This window comes from Rhinoraja longicauda, chromosome 33 (genome assembly GCF_053455715.1).
Source record: "Rhinoraja longicauda isolate Sanriku21f chromosome 33, sRhiLon1.1, whole genome shotgun sequence".
In the NCBI taxonomy this organism is placed as follows: domain Eukaryota; kingdom Metazoa; phylum Chordata; class Chondrichthyes; order Rajiformes; family Arhynchobatidae; genus Rhinoraja; species Rhinoraja longicauda.
The window spans coordinates 8,550,573-8,571,614 of NC_135985.1; the positions used below are offsets into that span (position 1 = coordinate 8,550,573).

General features: G+C 46.6%; 1 protein-coding gene across 7 annotated transcripts in view; it reads left to right on the forward strand.

The window, feature by feature from the left end:
- Positions 1–21,042, forward strand: part of sema6d (semaphorin 6D) — a 346,157-nt gene that overhangs the window by 50,740 nt on the left and 274,375 nt on the right. The window lies entirely within an intron of this gene.

The window sequence follows — 21,042 nt, forward strand, 5'->3', positions numbered from 1 at the left end:
GTTCACACTTCTTCACTCTGATTCACACTTCCCCAGTGACCCAGGTTCACACCTGACCTTTGCTGTCCGGGGGGAGTTTGCACGTTTTCCTGGTGGACCACCCACATCCTGAAGATGTGCTGGCAGGTTAATTGGCTGCTTTCAGTAAGTGGCAAAACGAATTGATTGAGGATGTGTGGTTGACAGGCATGTGTTGCAGAGGAGGTGGGCAATAGGTCTGACGGGAGCTAGTATGGACCCTATGGGCCCAATGGGGTGGGGCTGCTGAGAACAAGGAGGGACCCGATGGGGGGAGAGAGGAGTCGCCAACAACTAGGAGAGACCATTGAGGTTATAATCATAAGGTCATAAGTGACAGGAGCAGGATTAGGCCATTTGCCCATCAAGTCTACACCATCATTCAATCATGGCTGATCTATCTCTCCCTTCTAACCCCATTCTCCCGCCTTCTCCCCATAACCCCTGACACCCGTACAAGTCAAGAATCTATCTATCTCTGGTTTAAAATATCCATTGATGGCCTCCACAGCCTTCTGTGGCAAAGAATTCCACAGATTCACCATCCTCTGACTAAAGAAATTCCTCCTCATCTCCTCCTTAAATTCCTCCTCATCTCCTTCTGAGGCTATGACTGCTAATCCTAGACTAGTGGAAACCTCCTCCCCACATCCGCACTAACCAAGCCTTTCACTATTTGATAAATTTCAATGAGGTTCCCCCTCATCCTTCTAAACACCAGCGAGTACAGGCCCAGTGACGTCAGACGCTCATCGTATGCTAACCCACTCATTCCTGGGATCATTCTTTGTAAACCTCCTCCGGACCCTGTCCAGAGCCAGCACATCCTTCCACAGATATGGGGCCCACAATATGGTGTTCACAGCACTCCAAGTGCGGCCGGTGGCTGAGCACTTCAACTCCCCTTCCCACTCCCAGTCTGACCTTTCTGTCATGGGCCTCCTCCAGTGCCATAGTGAGGCCCACCGGAAATTGGAGGAACAGCACCTCATATTTCGCCTGGGCAGCTTGCTGACCAGTGGTATGAACATTGACTTCTCCAACTTTAGATAGTTCCTATGTCCCTCTCTTCCCCTCCCCCTTCCCAGATCTCCCACTGTCTTCCTGTCTCCACCTATATCCTTCCTTTGTCCCGCCCCCCTGACATCAGTCTGAAGAAGGGTCTCGACCCGAAATGTCGCCCATTCCTTCTCTCCTGAGATGCTGCCTGACCTGCTGAGTTACTCCAGCATTATGTGAATAAATACCTTCGATTTGTACCAGCATCTGCAGTTATTGTCTTATAGCACCTTAGAGAGCCTCAGCATGACATCCCTGTTCTGCCCTGCCCTAGCAGGTGCTGCTCACCTGCAGTTCATCTGTCTGTGTTTTATGTTGTTTTTTTGTCTTGATTGTAGTGTTTAGATGTGATGTAGTGTTTGTTTGTGGTTGTGTGCTATGTGGGGGGGAAACTATAAAATTGTCTCTTCCAAACGGAGACGCGACCTTTGTTTCTGTGCCGTGTCTCCGTTCCCGCTGCGGCCTACCACCGGCCAAACACCTGGAGCTGGCGGCCTCCAGCTGGGACCACCTGGGTTCTGGTTCGCAGAGCCCGCGGACCGGACTCACCATCTGGACGTCGGAAGCTTGCAGCCCCCTGGGTGGGGGGGCGACATCAGGAGCTCCGGCAGCGTCTTCGCCTGCCCCGAATCGCGGGGCTTGGGTCGGCCCGCCGCGGACCTTTCACCGTCCGGCGCGGCCTGAAATAGGCCGCGGGATTTTCTCCGCCCGGCGGGGGCTTCAATGTCGGGAGCCCCGACCGCGCCGACGTGCAGCGGCGGCGTCTTCGCCCACCCCGGGGCGTGGGGCGGCCCGCCACGGACCTTTCGCACGGCCTGGAACGTGGCAACTTCAACAGCCTGACCGCGGGAGAAGACGGCAGGGGAAGAGTAAAGACATTCTGGCCTTCCATCACAGTGAGGAGGTGACAATAGACAATAGGCAATAGACAATAGATGCAGGAGTAGGCCATTCAGCCCTTCGAGCCAGCACCGCCATTCAATGCGATCATGGCTGATCACTCTCAATCAGTACCCCGTTCCTGCCTTCTCCCCATACCCCCTCACTCCGCTATCCTTAAGAGCTCTATCCAGCTCTCTCTTGAAAGCATCCAACAAACTGGCCTCCACTGCCTTCTGAGGCAGAGAATTCCACACCTTCACCACTCTCTGACTGAAAAAGTTCTTCCTCATCTCCGTTCTAAATGGCCTACCCCTTATTCTTAAACTGTGGCCCCTTGTTCTGGACTCCCCCAACATTGGGAACATGTTTCCTGCCTCTAATGTGTCCAATCCCCTAATTATCTTATATGTTTCAATAAGATCCCCCCTCATCCTTCTAAATTCCAGTGTATACAAGCCTAATTGCTCAGCCTTTCAACATACGACAGTCCCGCCATTCCGGGAATTAACCTAGTGAACCTACGCTGCACGCCCTCAATAGCAAGAATACCCTTCCTCAAATTTGGAGACCAAAACTGCACACAGTACTCCAGGTGCGGTCTCACCAGGGCCCGGTACAACTGTAGAAGGACCTCTTTGCTCCTATACTGTGATTGATGTTTCTTTTTTGTTGTTTTTGTTTTGTGTTGGTTTGTGATTGTGTGTGAAATTGTTTATTTTTAGTGCTCTATTGCTGGACTGCGGGTGGACTTTCATTTCACTGCACATCTTGTATGTGTATGTGACAAATAAACTTGACTTGACTTGACATTCTTCTTCCAATAAAGGCTAATGATTATTTTTGTAACTTTGTCGGTGCCAGACACGTGGCGGCTTTCGTTGGGGAACTTTGTGCATTGTATGCGGAAACAAAGAATTTCAGCGAACCGAGGTACAAGTGACAATAGAGTACCGTTGTATCATTGAATTCTATGTAAATATCTCTCGGCTCCACCACTGATGGTGCACCTCATTAAGTTAACCATCTGAGGCATTGTGATCTTCTTGCCCCAATACTTTGCAAAGTACAGAGTGCTTTGCTGCAAATTAGATTCAGGGTTGTGTTAATAACACGCAAGATGAATATTGATTGTAGATCCCAAGGTTGGGTGGATCAGTAGCAGTCTGAAGAAGGGTCTCGACCCGAAACGTCACCCATTCCTTCTCTCCAGAGATGCTGCCTGTCCCGCTGAGTACCTCTGGCTTTTTGTGTCTGTCTAGGATCAGTGACACCATCTCTGGGATTCGCAAGGAAGTTAATGTCATTGCCACTAAGTGCAGAGATGGCCTCAGATATTTGGACCTCAGCCCCAACACGGAAGAAAGTGCCAAAAAAAAGTTGCTGAAAATGTAGTCCACTCTGTTTTTAAATGGGCATTAAAATAAAATGTAAGAGTTGCCAGCAGTCCCGGGCAATGTGGAAAGTGGGTCAAGCATAATAAATTCAACCGCTGAAGATACATGCGGAATACTAATGCCTCCTCTTTTGGAAGGAATTTTGACAGAAGTGTTGTGGGAGAGTTTGTTGTTTTAGTTTTTTAGTTTGGTTTAGAGATACAGCGCGGAAACAGGCCCTTCGGCCCACCGAGTCCGTACCGACCAGCGGTCCACGCACATTAACATTATCCAACGCACACTAGGGGACAATTTTACATGCATACCAAGCCAATTAACCTACAAGCTTGTACGTCTTTGGAGTGCACGAGGAAACCGAAGATCTCGGAGAAAACTTACGCAGGTCACGGGGAGAACGTACAAACTCCGTACAGACAGCACCCGTAGTCGGGATCGAACTTGTGTCTCGGGCGCTGTAAAGCAGTAGCACTACGCCCATGGTTATGCGTTAAGGAGATTTCTGTAAATTGAACATTCAAGTAGTTAAATAATAAAACAAGCATATTGATTATTGATGGCAGTTCCGCTTGGAAAGATGAGCACAGAGGTGGTCGCGATATTTAATGCTCGATTTGTAACTCAGTTCACACAAAATAAACTCTGAAGTTGTTTAAAAGCAAAGTTTCAAAGTCTGCAGATTACACCGTGATTTGTGAAAAGTGAAATGTTCTGCCGGGCTATGCAAGGAGGGAGGGGAAATACTGGAAATATGCAGTCAGTCGGATACTTAAGCTAAAAGTTAACAGGTCCAAAAAAAATCTATCTGCATCTGTGTGGTAATTGATCAAAAGGTACTTTACTAGATTTTCCAGACTCGGAGACAGTTTCTTCCCAGCTACTGTCTGCCTCATTGGAAACGCACAGACTATCTTTAATTGCACTCTACCTTGCACTAAATATGATTTCCTTTATCGTGTATCTGTACACTGTGACACAAAATGCTGGAGCAACTCAGCGGGACAGGCAGCATCTCTGGCGAGAAGGAATGGGTGACGTTTCGGGTCGAGACCCTTCTTCTGTGGAACCTCTTCTGAACTTTGGTGCTTCCTCAGCCCCCTTCCTGCGAGATGCTCCTTCACTGATCTAGCCTTTCATCATCTGACCCAAATAAATCTTTTTTTGGGGGCTTGTTTTGTGTCAACAAGTTGGGCACAGGTTACTGATTGTGGATGATCAGCCATGATCACAATGAATGGCGGTGCTGGCTCGAAGGGCCGAATGCACCTATTTTCCATGCAACATTTCTTAGTTTCGTTTAGTCTGTTGTCATGTAGACGGAGGTATAGCGAAAAGCTTTTTGTCGCAAGAGAACCGGTCAGCGGAAAGGCTATTCATGATTGCAATCGACCCACCCAGAGTGTACAGATGAAATGTGTCAGAAGGAACTGCAGATGTTGGTTTACACCAAAGATAGACACAAAAATGCTGGAGTAACTCAGCGGGTCGGGCAATATCTCTGGAGAAAAGGAATAGGTGATGTTTCAGGTCAGAACCCTGCTCCAGACCCACGTGGTTTTGGGATGTGGGAAGAAACTAGTGCTCCCGGAGGAAACCCACGTGGTTACAGGGAGATTGTGCAAAATCTCCACACAGGCAGCACCCGAGGTCATGATCAAACCAGGGTGTCTGGCGCTGTGAGGCAGGAGCTCTACCACTGCCCCACTCTGCCACCCATAAATGACGGAAAGTCAACACAATTTAGTAAAAAAAAGGATATCGCATTGGATCAACATATTGATCACACATGGAACTGCAGATGCTGGTTAATACACAAAAGAACGCAAAGTGCTGACCTGGGGTAACTCAGCAGGTCAGGCAGCATCTCTGGATCCCAGGTGAGACAGAGGTTCACCTGCACCTCCTCCAACCTCATCTATTGCATCCGCTGCTCTAGATGTCAACTTATTTATATCGGCGAAACCAAGCGCAGGCTCGGCGATCGCTTCGCTGAACACCTGCGCTCGGTCCGCATTAACGCAACTGATCTCCCGGTGGCCCAGCACTTTAACTCCCCCTCCCATTCCCAGTCTGACCTCTCTGTCATGGGCCTCCTCCAGTGCCATAGTGAGGCCCGCCGGAAATTGGAGGAGCAGCACCTCATATTTCGCCTGGGCAGTTTGCAGCCCGGTGGTATGAACGTCGACTTCTCCAACTTCAGATAGCTCCTCTGTCCCTCCCTTCCCCTCCTCCTTCTCAGATCTCCCTCTATCTTCCTGTCTCCACCTATATCCTTCCTTTGTCCCGCCCCCCTGACATCAGCCTGAAGAAGGGTCTCGACCCGAAACGTCACCCTTTTCGTTCTCTCCCGAGATGCTGCCTGACCTGCTGAGTTACTCCAGCATTTTGTGAATAAATCTCTGGAGAACATGATAGACTCCTTTCCATAGGAAAAAGTACCAGGGTCAAAGGAGACAGAAGAAGACCTCTACATCTTGGCAAACCCAGAACTCACTGATGTGGGCGTGGAGGGGTACAAAAGTAAGACTTCTTTTGAGGACAGAGGAAGGGTCTGGACCCAAAACCTAACCCATCCATGTTCTCCAGAGATGCTTCCTCTCCCACTCAGAACTCCAGCACTTTGCGTCTTTAAGGACACTTTGCATCCTTAAGTTTATTTACTTTCTTCACATTAATTGAAAGCGTAAATTTTTATTCCATAACTTTTTTGGGGGGGGTAGTTATTTGTGAATTCTGTAAGGGTGAGTTTCCATTGCCTGCTTGGCTGTCATGCAGGAGTGGCCTGTAATGTCAGGAGTGCAGAACTCAACACTACAAATCTGTATTGCACTTTCAATGACAGGTTAATTGTTTAACACCCCCCCCCCCGCCCCCTCCCCTCATAACCCTGGATTTTTGTTCTTTCCCGTTGGAGTTCAAATTCGAAAAGTCAACTGTTTAGTTGTGATAGGTATCGACAATGGAACAATGAAGTCCTTACTTAGTACAGCTTAACAGACCAGTCAGTATACTCCCTACCATACACCTGTAGAAGCCCAACAACGTATTCGCCAGCTTACGAAATCCCTTCAATCTGGTGAGGATGTTGAAGCATTGATGAGCTTTCTTTGTGAGCGATCATTGCGCTGGGACCAGGACAGATCTTCAGAGATGTGCACGCCCAGGAACTCGAAGCCGCCGACTCTCTCCACTGTCGTCCCGTCGATGAGGACAGGTGAGAGCAAGAGAGTTCAGGAGGCTCTGTGGTAGCATTATTAACGGCCCAGGCGGATTCAATAGACAATAGGTGCAGGAGGAGGCCATTCAGCCCTTCGAGCCAGCACCGCCATTCAATGTGATCATGGCTGATCATTCTCAATCAGTACCCCGTTCCTGCCTTCTCCCCATACCCCCTGACTCCGCTATCCTTAAGAGCTCTATCTAGCTCTCTCTTGAATGCATTCAGAGAATTGGCCTCCACTGCCTTCTGAGGCAGAGATTCCCTCTTATTCGCGGCACTGTTAACAGCGAAAGAAGTCTACTGTAACAGATATCTGCCAATAATATCATTAAACAGAACGCCATGTTTTCCCCCCGAAGTCGACCCATGTTATCTGTGCCATAACCAGAGCACGAAGAATTCTTCTCGACAGTCAAAGATGTTATCCAAATAAGTGAAATTTATGAATAATCGGAATTTATGAAGGAAAAGTCTTCAGCTTCAGTAATTTAAACTTCTAACTAAAACCATATTCACTTCATTTACATATTTCAATAAATTGAAGATTATTACAAAGAAACTTGGGAATCCACTCCGTACAGGAATATCTTCGAGCCAGCATTAATTTATCACAATAACAAAATGTTCGTAGAATTGAAAAGCTAAATATCATCGACTGATGGGGCTTGATCCTTCGGTTGACTTGTTTGAACTCCCCACCTATGCCTGGGTTCAGCGGGACTCCATTGCCTTGCATTTTTGTCCTCCTTTAGATACTGGGACGACACATCCCCTTTAAGGTCCACTCCTCTCCCGGCCAAACGAGCCACAGCAAAGTCCAATTAAAGGGGTCATTGGACCAATTAACCTGATCCTACAAACCTACCCCCGGAACCCAGATGGGAAGGTGGAGAGGATGCTGTGGGGCGGCACGGTGGCGCAGCGGTAGAGTTGCTGCCTTACAGCGAATGCAGCGCTAGAGACTCAGGTTCGATCCTGACTACGGGCGCCGTCTGTACGGAGTTTGTACGTTCTCCCCGTGACCTGCGTGGGTTTTCTCCGAGATCTTCGTTTTCCTCCCACACTCCAAAGACGTACAGGTATGTAGGTTAATTGACTGGGTAAATGTAAAAATTGTCCCTAGTGTGTGTAGGATAGTGTTAATGTGCGGGGATCGATGGGCGACGCGGACTCAGTGGGCCGAAGGGCCTGTTTCAGCACTGTATCTCTAAATCTAAATCTAAATCTAAAAAAAAACTAGGAATAGGAATAGGAATAGAATTAGGCCAATCAGCCCATCAAGTCTACTCCGCCATTCAATCATGGCTGATCTATCTCTCCCTCCAAACCCCATTCTCCCGCCTTCTCCCCATAACCTCTGACACCCGTACTAATCAAGAATCTATCTATCTCTGCCTTAAAAATATCCACTGACTTGGCCTCCACAGCCTTCTGTGGCAGAATTCCACAGATTCACCACCCTCTGACTAAAGAAATTGTTCCTCATCTGCTTCCTAAAAGAACGCCCTTTAATTCTGACTTTATGACCTCTGGTCCTTGACTCTCCCACAAGTGGAAACATCCTCTCCACATCCACTCTATCCAAGCCTTTCATGATTATGTATGTTCCAATGAGGTCCCCCCCCCCTCATTCTTCTAAACTCCAGCGAGTACAGGCCTAGTGCCGACAAACGCTCATCATAGGTTAACCTACCCATTCCTGGGATCATTCTTGTAAACCTGCTCTGGACCCTTTCCAGAGCCAGCACATCCTTCCTCACATATGGGGCCCAAACTTGCTCACAATATGATTCGAGACCCTTTCGTTTGTCTGCGGAATGAAAACCCATTGGGTGAATTCACCTCCCTGTGTGTGCAAATGGGTTCATTATTGATGTGGTCACGGCTGATACTACAGTACATTCCTAATGTCACAAACGTACTTTAGGTTTTTCTGCAACTAATTAAAAAAAATACAATTTGGATTTTTCTCCAGCCCAAGTATTTCCACGTTCCTGCCTTGTTAAGTCTTAGCTACCTATAAATCTAACGTTTCCAAATCTGCATCATGTGGCTCATTTATCCCTGCCAATCTGCTCCCCAGCTTGTTATAATGCCTGACAGTAACCTGAAAAATATTTAGCATCTTCTCTTCACTCAGATTTTGAGGCAAAATGGGCTCAATCTAATTTTGATAGGATCCAATTATATACTTTTAAAGTTTTTTTCCAAGGGAGACAGTGTGGAAACTGGTCCTTCGGCCCACCGAGTCTGCACTGATCAGCGATCCCCGCACATTAACACTATCCAAACTATTAACACTATTATCACTAATATTAATATTAACACTATCTGAAGAAGGGTCTAGACCTGAAACGTCACCCATTCCTTCTCTCCTGAGATGCTGCCTGACCTGCTGAGTTACTCCAGCATTTTGTGAAATAAATACCTTCGATTTGTACCAGCATCTGCAGTTATTTTCATATTATTTTTTCATATTTCAGATACAGCGCGGAAACAGGCCTTTTCGGCCCACCAAGTCCGCACCGCCCAGCGATCCCCGCACATTAACACTATCCTACACACACTAGGGACAATTTTTTTAAACATTTTACCCAGTCAATTAACCTACAAACCTGTACGTCTTTGGAGTAACACTATCTTAACACTATCCTACACACACTAGGGACAATTTTACATTTACACCAAGCCAATTAACCGACGAACCTGTACTTCTTTGGAGTGTGGGAGGAAACCAGAGATCTCGGAGAAAACCCACGCAGGTCACGGGGAGAACGTATAAAGTCCATACAGACAGCACCCGTAGTCAGGATCGAATCCGGGTCTCTGGTGCTGTAAGGCAGCAACTCTACCGCTGCGCCACCGTGCCACTCTTAGGTTTCTCTGGTGATGTCCTTCAAAAGTTTAGTTATCAGAGAGTTTTTTTTTTTTGTTTTTAGGCTGCAGTAAAATCAACAAATTTACTTTTGGTCACATTTACTAACAAGGACACAATAAAAAGATAGAAAATGGAGAAATAACATTTAAATAGGAAATCAGATGGGATTCTATTCTCTGTGTATGAGCCAAAGACTTTTCCCAATCTGTTTCGCAGTTTAGCAAAGTGCTGGAATTACTCAGTGGGTCAGGCAGCATCTTGGGAGAAAAAAGATGGGTAATGCTTCGGGTCGGAAGAAGGGTTCTGACCTGAAACGTCACCAATCTTTGTGTCTATCTTTGGTATAAACCAGCATCTGTAGTTCCTTTCTACCCACTTCACCAGTTTGCCAGGGCTGCACGGTGGCGCAGCGGTAGTGTTGCTGCCTTACAGCGCCAGAGACCCCGGTTCGATCCTGACTACTGGTGCTGTCTATACAAAGCCTGTACGTTCTCCCCGTGACCTGCGTGGGCTTTATCCGGGTGCTCCGGTTTGCTCTCACACTCCAAAGACGTACAGGTTTGTAGGTTAATTGGCTTGGTAAAATTGTAAATTGACCCTCGATTGTATGGGATAGTGTTAGTGTACGGGGATCGCTGGTCGGCATGGAACCAGTGGGCCGAAAGGCCTGTTTCCACTCTGTATCTCTAAACCAAACTAGACTTTGGTTTCATAATGTTCAAATAATGTGCGCCATGGGCGATGATAAGAATATAATGGGCTGGAATTTGCAGGGATGTTACTAATGTGCAAATCGGCAAACAGATTCAGAGCGTTAAGCAATGCCTTGAGTTATGAATCTCCAGGACTTGCTGGTTGATTTATATCTCTCCATCATTTGCTTCTCATTACTGGTATCTGATCCTTGGCCTTCTCGTAATTTTCACTGGATTTGCCCATTAAACTAGCCAGTGAAAGTTAAGTCTGGCCATTAAGAGTGCAAGCGTCCTTTTATCAATGTGGAAACCGTCTCCAACCTCTCCAACCAAGAAAGTGGATAAAATCCTTCAATTACTGAATCATTTTGACAAAATCTAATTATTTTAACGCGTTAAAATTTTAAATCTTTTTAACTTTTTCTGTCCATACTATTCTTTACTAGTGATCACACTTTTTTTTAATGGACTGTCCAATGCTGTTGTTCCTCTATCTCAGTCCTTGATCTCTCAGGTTAAGTAAATGGCCAGTGTGTGTAAGAAGCAACTGCAGATGCTGGCTTACACCGAAGATAATAATAATAATAATAATAATAATAATAATAATAATAATAATAATAATAATAATAATAATAATAATAATAATGCATTTTATTTATATAGCGCTTTTCATATACTCAAAGTCGCTTTACAGAGATTTAGAGAACATAGGGAAATGAATAAATAGATAAATAAGTAAATAAGTAAACGAACAGAGAAAGGAGACAGAAGGTGAGGTGACCTTCAGTGGTTGAAGGCAGTACTGAACAGGTGAGACTTCAGCGATGTTTTGAATGTGGTGAGTGTGGAGGAGAGTCTCTAACGGTTTGGGGTAGTGAGTTCCATAGGGTGGGAGCAGCGATGGAGAAAGCCCTGTCCCCCCAGGATCTGAGTTTGGTCCGGATGTGGGCGGATAGGAGATTGGCAGCAGCAGAGCGGAGGGTGCAGGTGGGAGTGTGCCTGTGGAGGAGGTCGGTCAGGTAGGATGGGGCCAGGTTATGGAGGGCTTTGTAGGTTATGAGGAGGATTTTGTACTGGATTGGCACAAAAAGCTGGAGTGTTGATTCGTGCCGTGTCAGAAGCCCGCACATCTAGATAGTTAGTAGGTTGGAACTGCAGATGCTGGCTTACACTGAAGAGAGATACAACTTCTTCAGTCTGAAGAAGGGTCTCGACCCGAATCGTCACCCATTCCTTCTCTCCAGAGATGCTACCTGCCCCGCTGAGTTACTCCAGCATTTTGTGACTATCATCTAGTTTGTTAAATGGCAAAGTAAAACTTGAGCCATGAGGATTAACTAACAACTTGCACCCAGGGATGTGTAAGGAAGAAACTGCAGGTGCTGGTTTGAACCGAAGATAGACGCAAAATGCCGGAGTAACCTGTTCCGCTGAGTTACTCCAGCTTTTTGTGTCTGTCACATATCACAGTCTGAAGAAGGGTCTCGACCCGAAACGTCACCTATTCCTTTTCTCCAGAGATGCCGCCTGTCCCGCTGAGTTACTCCAGCTTTTTGTGTCTGTCACATATCACAGTCTGAAGAAGGGTCTCGACCCGAAACGTCACCTATTCCTTTTCTCCAGAGATGCCGCCTGTCCCGCTGAGTTACTCCAGCTTTTTGTGTCTATCTTCGGTTTAAACCAGCATCTGCAGTTCCTTTCCTGCACATCTGTTTGTGGGAGGTCGCCGTGCTTAAATTCAATGCCCTTTCTCCCACATTAGAACAGTAAAAAACATCACTGAAGGTTTGTTATATAAATGTTATATAAATAAAAGTCTTTCATGCATTGGACACGAGTGCAGAACTGAAGGGATTCCGTCAGAGTGGGAAAGTGGCACAGAAATTGTTCAAAGCTCAGATGGGGTCAGTTATTAATGAATGCTTTATTGTCTCATGTGGCAAGTCACAGTTAAATTCTACGCTTGCATACACAAGGTATGCAAATAGTCGCCACATAAGGGCGCTGGCAAAGTTACAATGCATACACAGTACCCACGCCACGTTCACCTTTGTGTAGGAAGGAACTGCAGATGCTGGTTTAAACCGTAGACACAAAAAGCTGGAGTAACTCAGCGGGACAGGCAGCATCTCTGGAGAGAAGAAATGGGTGATGTTTCGGGTCGAGACCCTTCTTCAGTGATGCCTTGCCTCAGTAACCTCTGTTCCAGAGTTAATCTGTGGTTTTGTATACGATGCTTTGCCCAACCCTCAGCAAGCGGAAGCATTCTCTTTGACTATTACTGCCGTTGAATCATCAACAGTAAAACCTTGACTCAACAGGTAGATTTTCTAATGCAGAACAAGCAACAGGCTGAAGGATAGCTGTACTTTAAACTTGTAAGACTTTCCTATTTTTTGGTTTAAAAAAAAGACACAGTGCTGGAGTAACTCAACGGGTCAGGTAGCATCTCTGGAGAACATGGATTAGATGACGTTTCAGGTCGGGACACTTGTTTTAGAGATACAGCGCGGAAACAAACCTTTCGGCCCACTGGGTCCGCGCCGACCAGTGATCCCCGCTCACGAACACTATCCTACACACACTAGGGCCATTTTTTACATTTACCAAGCCAATTTACCTACATACCTGTACGTCTTCGGAGTGTGGGAGGAAACCGAAGATCTCGGAGGAAACCCACGCGGTCACGGAGAGAAGGTACAAACTCCGTACAGGCGGCGCCCATTGTCGGGATCGAACCTGGGTCTCTGGCGCTGCAAGCGCTGTCAGGCAGCAACTCTACCGCTGCGCCACGCTTCAGACTGATTGTGATGGGGAGGGGGGACAAAAGCTGGAGGAGAGGAGGGGCAGGACAAAGTGTGGTGAGGGCAAGGTGGATACAGGTGAGGGGGAGTTGAAAAGCAGATGGTTGGGCAAAAGCCAGAGATGAAAAGACAAAAGATGTGGGATAAGGATTGAAGAATTGTGAAGCCAGAGGAAGATATTTTTGTGGGAAGGGAGAAATAGGTTTGAGTCCACGTGGTGCCAGGGGGAGAGAGGGGGGGGGGGGAGGAGTTCTATTCTTGGTCTCTTTGATGACCTTTTGTTGTTCCTTCCCTTGGAACAACCAGCAAGCCAACCCAAGTGCAATATGAGGCTCCGTTCCTCTGGTCCGCATGATCTCCTCATACTTCACTTCCAAACGCTGATAAAAGTATTGATTCTGGTACTCGCCAAAAAGATCACAGACATAAATCCAAGGCGGCTAAAGTAAGAATGAAATTGTGATTTAAATGCTTTTACTCCACCACTCGATCACAGGGGAATTGAATGGAAATGTGGCCACTTGTGGAGTAAGGATTAAGCCGGAACCCATCACTCATGTGAGAATTGTTTTTAATTAATTAGAAAGGAGGTGTGGCGGGGAGGGGAGAAGGTAACCTTTCAGTATTTGTCATTGAGTTTCCACACCTGCTGCCTGCTCTTCAGTGGTTGGCAGGTCACCTAATTAAAATGCCCTTCATGCCACGCTGTAAAAACCAAGTGCCATCCTGGACCACCTGCCACTCACCCGGTCCTCAGTGGGTGCTTTGAGCCAGATCCCAACTTGACACGATGTGACGGTTTTGAAACACATTCACATTGCTGTTCGACGTCACAATCCCAGCTAAAGTCCATAAACAAACCAGAGCTTGGATATGTGTGGAGGAAAGAACTTTATTTACATCGGCGAAACCAAGCGCAGGCTCGGCGATCGCTTCGCTGAACACCTGCGCTCGGTCCGCATTAACCAAACTGATCTCCCGGTGGCCGAGCACTTCAACTCCCCCTCCCATTCCCAGTCTGACCTTTCTGTCATGGGCCTCCTCCAGTGCCATATTGAGGCCCACCGGAAATTGGAGGAACAGCACCTCATATTTCGCCTGGGCAGTTTGCAGCCCAGTGGTATGAACATCGACTTCTCCAATTTAGATAGTTCCTCTGTCCCTCCCTTCCCCTCCTCCTTCCCAGATCTCCCTCTATCTTCCTGTCTCCACCTATATCCTTCCTTTGTCCCGCCCCCCTGACATCAGTCTGAAGAAGGGTCTCGACCCGAAACGTCACCCATTCCTTCTCTCCCGAGATGCTGCCTGACCTGCTGAGTTACTCCAGCATTTTGTGAATAAAAAGAACTGCAGATGCTGGTTTAGATCGAAGATAGACACAAAATGCTGGAGTAACTCAGCGGGACTGGCAGCATCTCTGGAGAGAAGGAATGGGCTTACAGATAACATGGAGGTATGCAGCACAGAAACAGACCCTTCAGCCCGCCTTGTCCATGCCGACTGAGTCGGAATACTGGGCTAGTCCCATTTAGTTTAGTGTAGAGTTACAGCACGGAAACAGGCTCTTCGGCGTACCGAGTCTGCTCAGACCAGCGATCAACCCATACACTAACACTATCCTACACACTAGGGACAATAAACAATCTTTACCTGTAGGTCTTTGATGTGCCTCCACAATTCTTCAAGAAAGAGAATTCTGAAGATTCACTAACATAGAGAATAGGAAAATTGGGAGACAAAATTGGGTCTTGCTTCCTTCGACCCTATCAACCCTTGAGAATTTTGTGTGACAATGGGATCTCTCATTCTTCTGAATTTGAGATTAGAGTTGTGTAGGAAAATTCTTCAGAAGGGTCTCGACCCGAAACGTCACCCATTCCTTCTCTCCAGAGATGCTGCCTGTCCCGTTGAGTTACTCCAGCATTTTGTGATACTTGAGATTAGAGTTGTAGCCTGCTTAATCACTCCCGATTCAATGCCCTCTCCAAACAGTTTATCCAAAAGATTAGTGTGATGATACCTTCATTTCCTCAATCACAATAGTCACTGCATGAGCAGGGAGACGAAACATGTACAGGTGAGAGGGGTAATGTTTAGCTTAAACCTGAGCAGCAACTGTTCCACACAGAGGGTGGTGGGCCGATGGAATCAGCTGCCAGAGAAGGTAGTTGAGGCAGATGTAATAAAAGCATTCGAAAGATGTTTGCTATTGAGGGAGTGTAGCGTAGGTTCACCAAGTTAATTCCCGGGATGGCGAGACTGACATACGATGAAAGAGTGGATCGACTGGGCTTATATTCAATGGAATTTAGAAGGATGAGAGGGGATCTTCAAGGTTTCAAGGTCAGTTTATTGTCACATGCACCAACATATAAAGTTCTTCAGGCATTGGACAGGCTAGAAGCAGGAAAAATGTTCCTGATGTTGGGGGAGTCCAGAACCAGAATAAGGGGTAAGCCATTTAGGACTGAGATGAGGAAAAATATTTTCACCCAGAGAGTTGTGAATCTGTGGAATTCTCTGCCACAGAAGGCAGTGGAGGCCAATTCACTGGATGTTTTCAAGAGGGAGTTCGATATAGCTCTTAGGGCTAAAGGAATCAAGCGATATGGGGAGAAAGCAGGGACGGGGTACTGATTGTGGATGATCAGCCATGATCATATTGAATGGCGGTGCTGGCTCGTAGGGCCGAATGACCTACCCCTGCACCTATTTTCTATGTTTCTATGTTTGGACAGGTTCGTGGATAGGAAAGGTTGAGAGGGATATGGCCCAAACGCTAGCAAATGGGACTAGCTTAGATGGGGCATCTTTGTTGGCATGTTTTGTTTTAACCTGCCTCAACTACTTCCCCTGGCAGATTGCTCCATATAACCAACACTTCTGAAAAAAGTTGCTCCACAGGTTCCAATTAAATTTTTTCCCTGTTATGGTGGCGTCTCGGTAGAGTTGCTGCCTTACAGTGCCAAAGGCCTGACCATGGGTGCTTGTCTGTACACAGTTTGTACGTTCTCCCCGTGACCTACGAGGGTTTTCTCTGGGATCTCCGGTTTCCTCTCACACTCCAAAGGTTTGCCGATGAATTGGCTTGGTGTAAATGTAAATTGTCCCTGTATCTGCGTATGTAGGATAATGTAAATGTGCAGAGATCGCTGGTTGGCGTGGATGAGGTGGGTCGAAGGGCCTGTTTCCGTGCTGTATCTCTAAACTAAACTAAACTCAGTGGGTCAGGCAGCATCTGTGGAGTGAATGGACAGACGAGGTTTCATTTTGGGATCCTTCTGCAGGCTGATGATCTGTTTAGGAATGTCCATTGAGGGATAAATGTGACTTAGCAGTCCTTGGATAACTTCACTTGTCTTTGACATAGTAGCTAGGTTTGTTGAAGTTTGTCAGAGAGCGCTCTAGTTTAAGATTGCATTGAAGGGTGGGTCTGGGACTATACAGCACTCTCTCTGTACCACACCAGAGTGTTAGCTTGGATAATTAGGTTCAGACCTCTCGAGTGGAACACGAACCAAGATCCTTATAACTCAACAGTGAGATTTCCACTGACTGAGGCACAGCTGATGGCCTTGGGTACAGGCCACAAGCCGTGTATATGGATTATATTACCAGGAGAACAGTTTAACGATTCCAAGATCTGCCTTCAAATAGTGGTTGGAGAATTCAAAAAACTAACTACGTTTATGAAGAAGGGTCTCGACCCGAAACGTCACCCATTCCTTCTCTCCAGAGACGCTGCCTGTCCCGCTGAATTACTCCAGCATTTTGGGTCTTTCTTCGGTGTAAACCAGCATTTGCAGTTCCTTCCTACAATTAAGATTTTAGTTTAGTTTTGAGATACAGCGTGGAGACAAGCCCTTCGGCCCACCGAGTCCACTCCGACCAGCGATCACCCTGTACATCAGGACCATCCTGCACTCTAGGGACAATTTACAATTTACAGAAACTAATTATCCTATAAACCTGCACCTCTTTGGAGTGCGGGAGGAATCCGGAGCATCCGGGGAAAACTCGGGTTGTCCGACCACTCCGATAGTTCGGAGATACATTAACCGGAAGGTTTTAGTGGGCTTATTCACAAAATGCTGGAGTAACTCAGCAGGTCAGGCAGCATCTCGGGAGGTTTTAGTGGGCTATGGGCCAAAGGCAGGAAATGTGGCTGGCTGGCTCAGTATGCCAACTTGGTTGGCATGGACAAGTTGGGCTGAAGCCCTATGACATAGGAAGGACAGCAAATTTGTCTTCAGCATACACCTCTGAAAACCAACATTAATCAGTTAAATAATGCCACAACCTCCCTGGCACATACAAGATCTTATTAGATTTATAGTCATAGAGTCTTACAGCGTGGAAACAGGCCAGCCAACACCGGCCAACACGTCCCATCTACACTAGTCGCACCTGCCTGCATTTGGCCCGTATCCCTCTAAACCCGTCCTCTCCATGTACCTGTCTAAATGTTTCTTAAACGGTGTGATGGTACCTACTTTCCTTGAGCTACCCACTATATCAATGCATCATTGAATTAAACTCCTTTCCTTCTGGTTGTGTTTGAACTGAAGATCCTAGGCTTTCTCATCTCGTTCCTTACTCATGGACCGTAAGACCATAAGATATTGGGGCAGAATTAGGCCATTCAGCCCATCGCATCTGCTCCGCCATTCAATCATATTTTGATCTCATTTTACTTGTCAACCCCAATCAACTGCTGTCACCCTGTAACTTTTGATGCCCTTATTAATCAATTGCGCTGTTTGTGGGATTTTTGCATGGAATTTAATTTTCGGACAGAATCTATCTGCACAGTTTGCTGTGATGAAGATGTTTCTATAAAGCAGCTTTGTGTGCGCTGGAGGAAATATTCCAAAGCAAGGGTGCACATTTTCTAACTTTCTTTCATTAAAATAAGGGAACCTATTAATAAAATTAAAACTGAAATGGAGCCCAGAAGCTCATTTTGAATAAATTTTAAACTCTTTTCATATGCTGTGGTTTGGTTAAAGAGGGTTCAGTTCCATAGGGAGTGTTGCTGTTTGCTTAAAGAAATGGCTCAATCTGCCCCTAGATAGCAGTGGGAGGCAATGAAATTAGTTTTGAATATAAGGGGCCTTGGCAGGGTGGGTGAGGAAAGGATGTTTTCTTCAGAGAGAATCTCAAACTAAGGGTTATTGTTCAGAATTGAAAGGTTGCCCATCCAAGACAAGGAAAGAGACAACGATGAGCTTTTGAATGCACTTATGAAAACCATGGCTTCCAAGGAACCATGGCGGCACGGTGGCGCAGCGGTAGAGTTGCTGCCTTACAGCGAACGCAGCGCCGGAGACTCAGGTTCGATCCTGACTATGGGCGCCGTCTGTACGGAGTTTGTACGTTCTCCCCGTGACCTGCGTGGGTTTTCTCCGAGATCTTCGGTTTCCTCCCACACTCCAAAGGCGTACAGGCATGTAGGTTAATTGACTGGGTAATGTGTAAAAATTGTCCCTAGTGTGTGTAGGATAGTGTTAATGTGCGGGGATCGCTGGGCGGCGCGGACTCGGTGGGCCGAAGGGCCTGTTTCCACGCTGTATCTCTAAATCTAAAAATCTAAATCTAAGATGGCGCCCAACCCAGGCAACTATTTGCGTGCTAGCCTCAGAAGCAGATCTACAAACTCGCATTACAATCGCTCCGCACTCTTAAACCTGTATTCCCACAGCAACATTTTCTACGTTAACTATGATCTTCTTAAACTATGTCCCTCTGACTATCCTTGACCAGACTTTGCTGGCTTTATCTTGCATCAAACGTTATTCCCTGACCATGTGTCTATACACTGTAAATGAGTTGACTGTGATCATGCATTGTTTTTCTGCTGACTGGTCAGCGAGCCACAAAAAGCTTTTCACTGTGCCTCGGTACACGTGGCAATAAACTAAACGGAGCCGAACTGTGCCTGTACTCGCTGGAGCGTAGAAGGGTGAGGGGGAAACTCATTGAAATTTACCGAATACTGAAAGAGGAGTGGATGTGGAGAGGATGTTTCCACTAGTGGGAGAGTCTAGGACCAGAGGGTCACAGACTCAGAATTCAAGGTTGTACCTTTCGAAAGGAGATGAGGAGGAATTTCTTTAGACAAAGGGCGGTGAATCTGTGGAATTCATTGTCCACAGAAGGCTGTGGAGGCCATCAATGGATAATTTTAAGGCAGAGGTTGACAGATTCTTGATTACTACGGGTGTCAATGGTTATGAGGAGAAGGCAGTAGAACGGGGTTGAGAGGGAAAGATAGATCAGCCATGCGTGAATGGCGAAGTAGACCTGATGGGCGGAATGGCCAAATTCTGCCCTTCTAAACTTATGAAAAGGATCTTTCTCTTGCTCAAGGGTAATGAAAGCAGTCTTTGGATATTTTTTTTTTTTTTTTTTTTTTTTTTTTAAATATTTTGGATATTTTTAAGACAAAGTAGCTAATGTTTGACAATAGCTGAGAGGTTACGGGAGTAGGAATTTGGAATTCTCCAATTTCAAGATGTCCCCACTACCTCAGTCACCCTGCCGTTTTCCCCTGCTCCAGGCGCTAATCTCCCTTTCCCGAGTCCCATATCTCCCCTTTTCTACCCCTCTCCATAAAGCTTTACACTCCTCCTATTCACTCCTTATCTGACACTCTTTTTTTCCCCTTTTCACCTCCAGCTTTTATCGCCTACTCCACCCATCTCCCAATCAACCCCCTCCCCTCACCCCACCTGTACCCACCTACAAGGGTCTCCACCCAAAACGTCATCCATTCCTTCTCTCCAGAGTTGCTGCCTGTCCCCCTGAGTTACTCCAGCATTACCCTATCACTTGCCAACCTTTGGCCCGCTCTCGGCTGTTTATTCCAGCTCCTCCCCCACCCCTCCCTATTCCCGTTGGTCTGTAAAAGGTTCCAAACCCGCCCATTCCCTCTACAGTTGCCGGCTGGCTGAACCGCTGAGTTCCTGCAGCACTTTGTTGTTCGTGGGATCAGTGTTTTGACAGGCGGGCGTTTTTTTTTTTTTTGTTTCTTCCCTGCGTTTTTGTGGGACAAATGCTTCTGCTGTCTCTGCGGCACTTTGGCAACTCTGGGGCTGGCGCCAGTCAAACAAGCCTGGAAGCCTTTCTCGTAGCCGGTTGGCGGAGTGCGAAGATGCTGTCACCCTGCCCGCCTACCCCTGGCATCTCCCACTGTGAGAGACTGGCACACGAGGCACGGATGGATTTGACTTCACATCGCAGATGGATTGTGTCTGTGATCCTTGTTCCCACTGGGGGGGGGCTGTCCCCCAGCCAGTGCCACTCCCGAGTTGGCTTTTAAAAACTCTGCAAAACAAGGTCCAAGACAGTTTCTCTGCCACGCTACCATCATCACCACAGCCTGCGCCTCTTCAACACTACGGAGACGACGAGGGAACCAGGGCCGATGTCACTGCTGCAGAATACTGATGATTGTTATCATTGAAGCTAATCTCTGTATTAATATTGCATTGATAATTTATACTGAGAATAGATTGCGGTTTCTGATTAGCAAATCCGCCGATCTTGGCCATGCCAGACGGAATAAATCAGCCTCGTCCCTAACAGACAAGATTACCCTCCAAATTACAATTTAGAATTTTACATTTTTAAAATTTTAATTTTGATGCTCTCCAGTTTTATTAGTTCAGTAAATTAGAAATTGATTGGTCACAAAATCAAAGCAAAAGAGAGTGAGCGGTATATGGTTGGAATAAATATTGTTGATAAATCTAGCTTGGTTTTTAATTGGTGTGTGTACAAATACCATTTTGTCTGCAAAAATGCCGCTGATTAGTGTCCTAATTGCTTTCTACTTTCCATTGTGCGTCTGGTGACTTTTGTCGTTCCTCTTTGCCCTTTTCCTTTGTATTATCAACAAAACTACGACTGTGTTGGTTGAGTGAATCCTCTTCCTGCTGGCACCAGACAGATTTGTGCATTTCACTCTCGCAGCTGAACGTGTTACACACAAACCACATCGCATTCCAGCTCTGAACCTTGTGGGCATTTTTAACCATCGGGATGTTTGGCTCACATGACCCCGCACAGTCTTGAACTGCTACCTACCTCATTG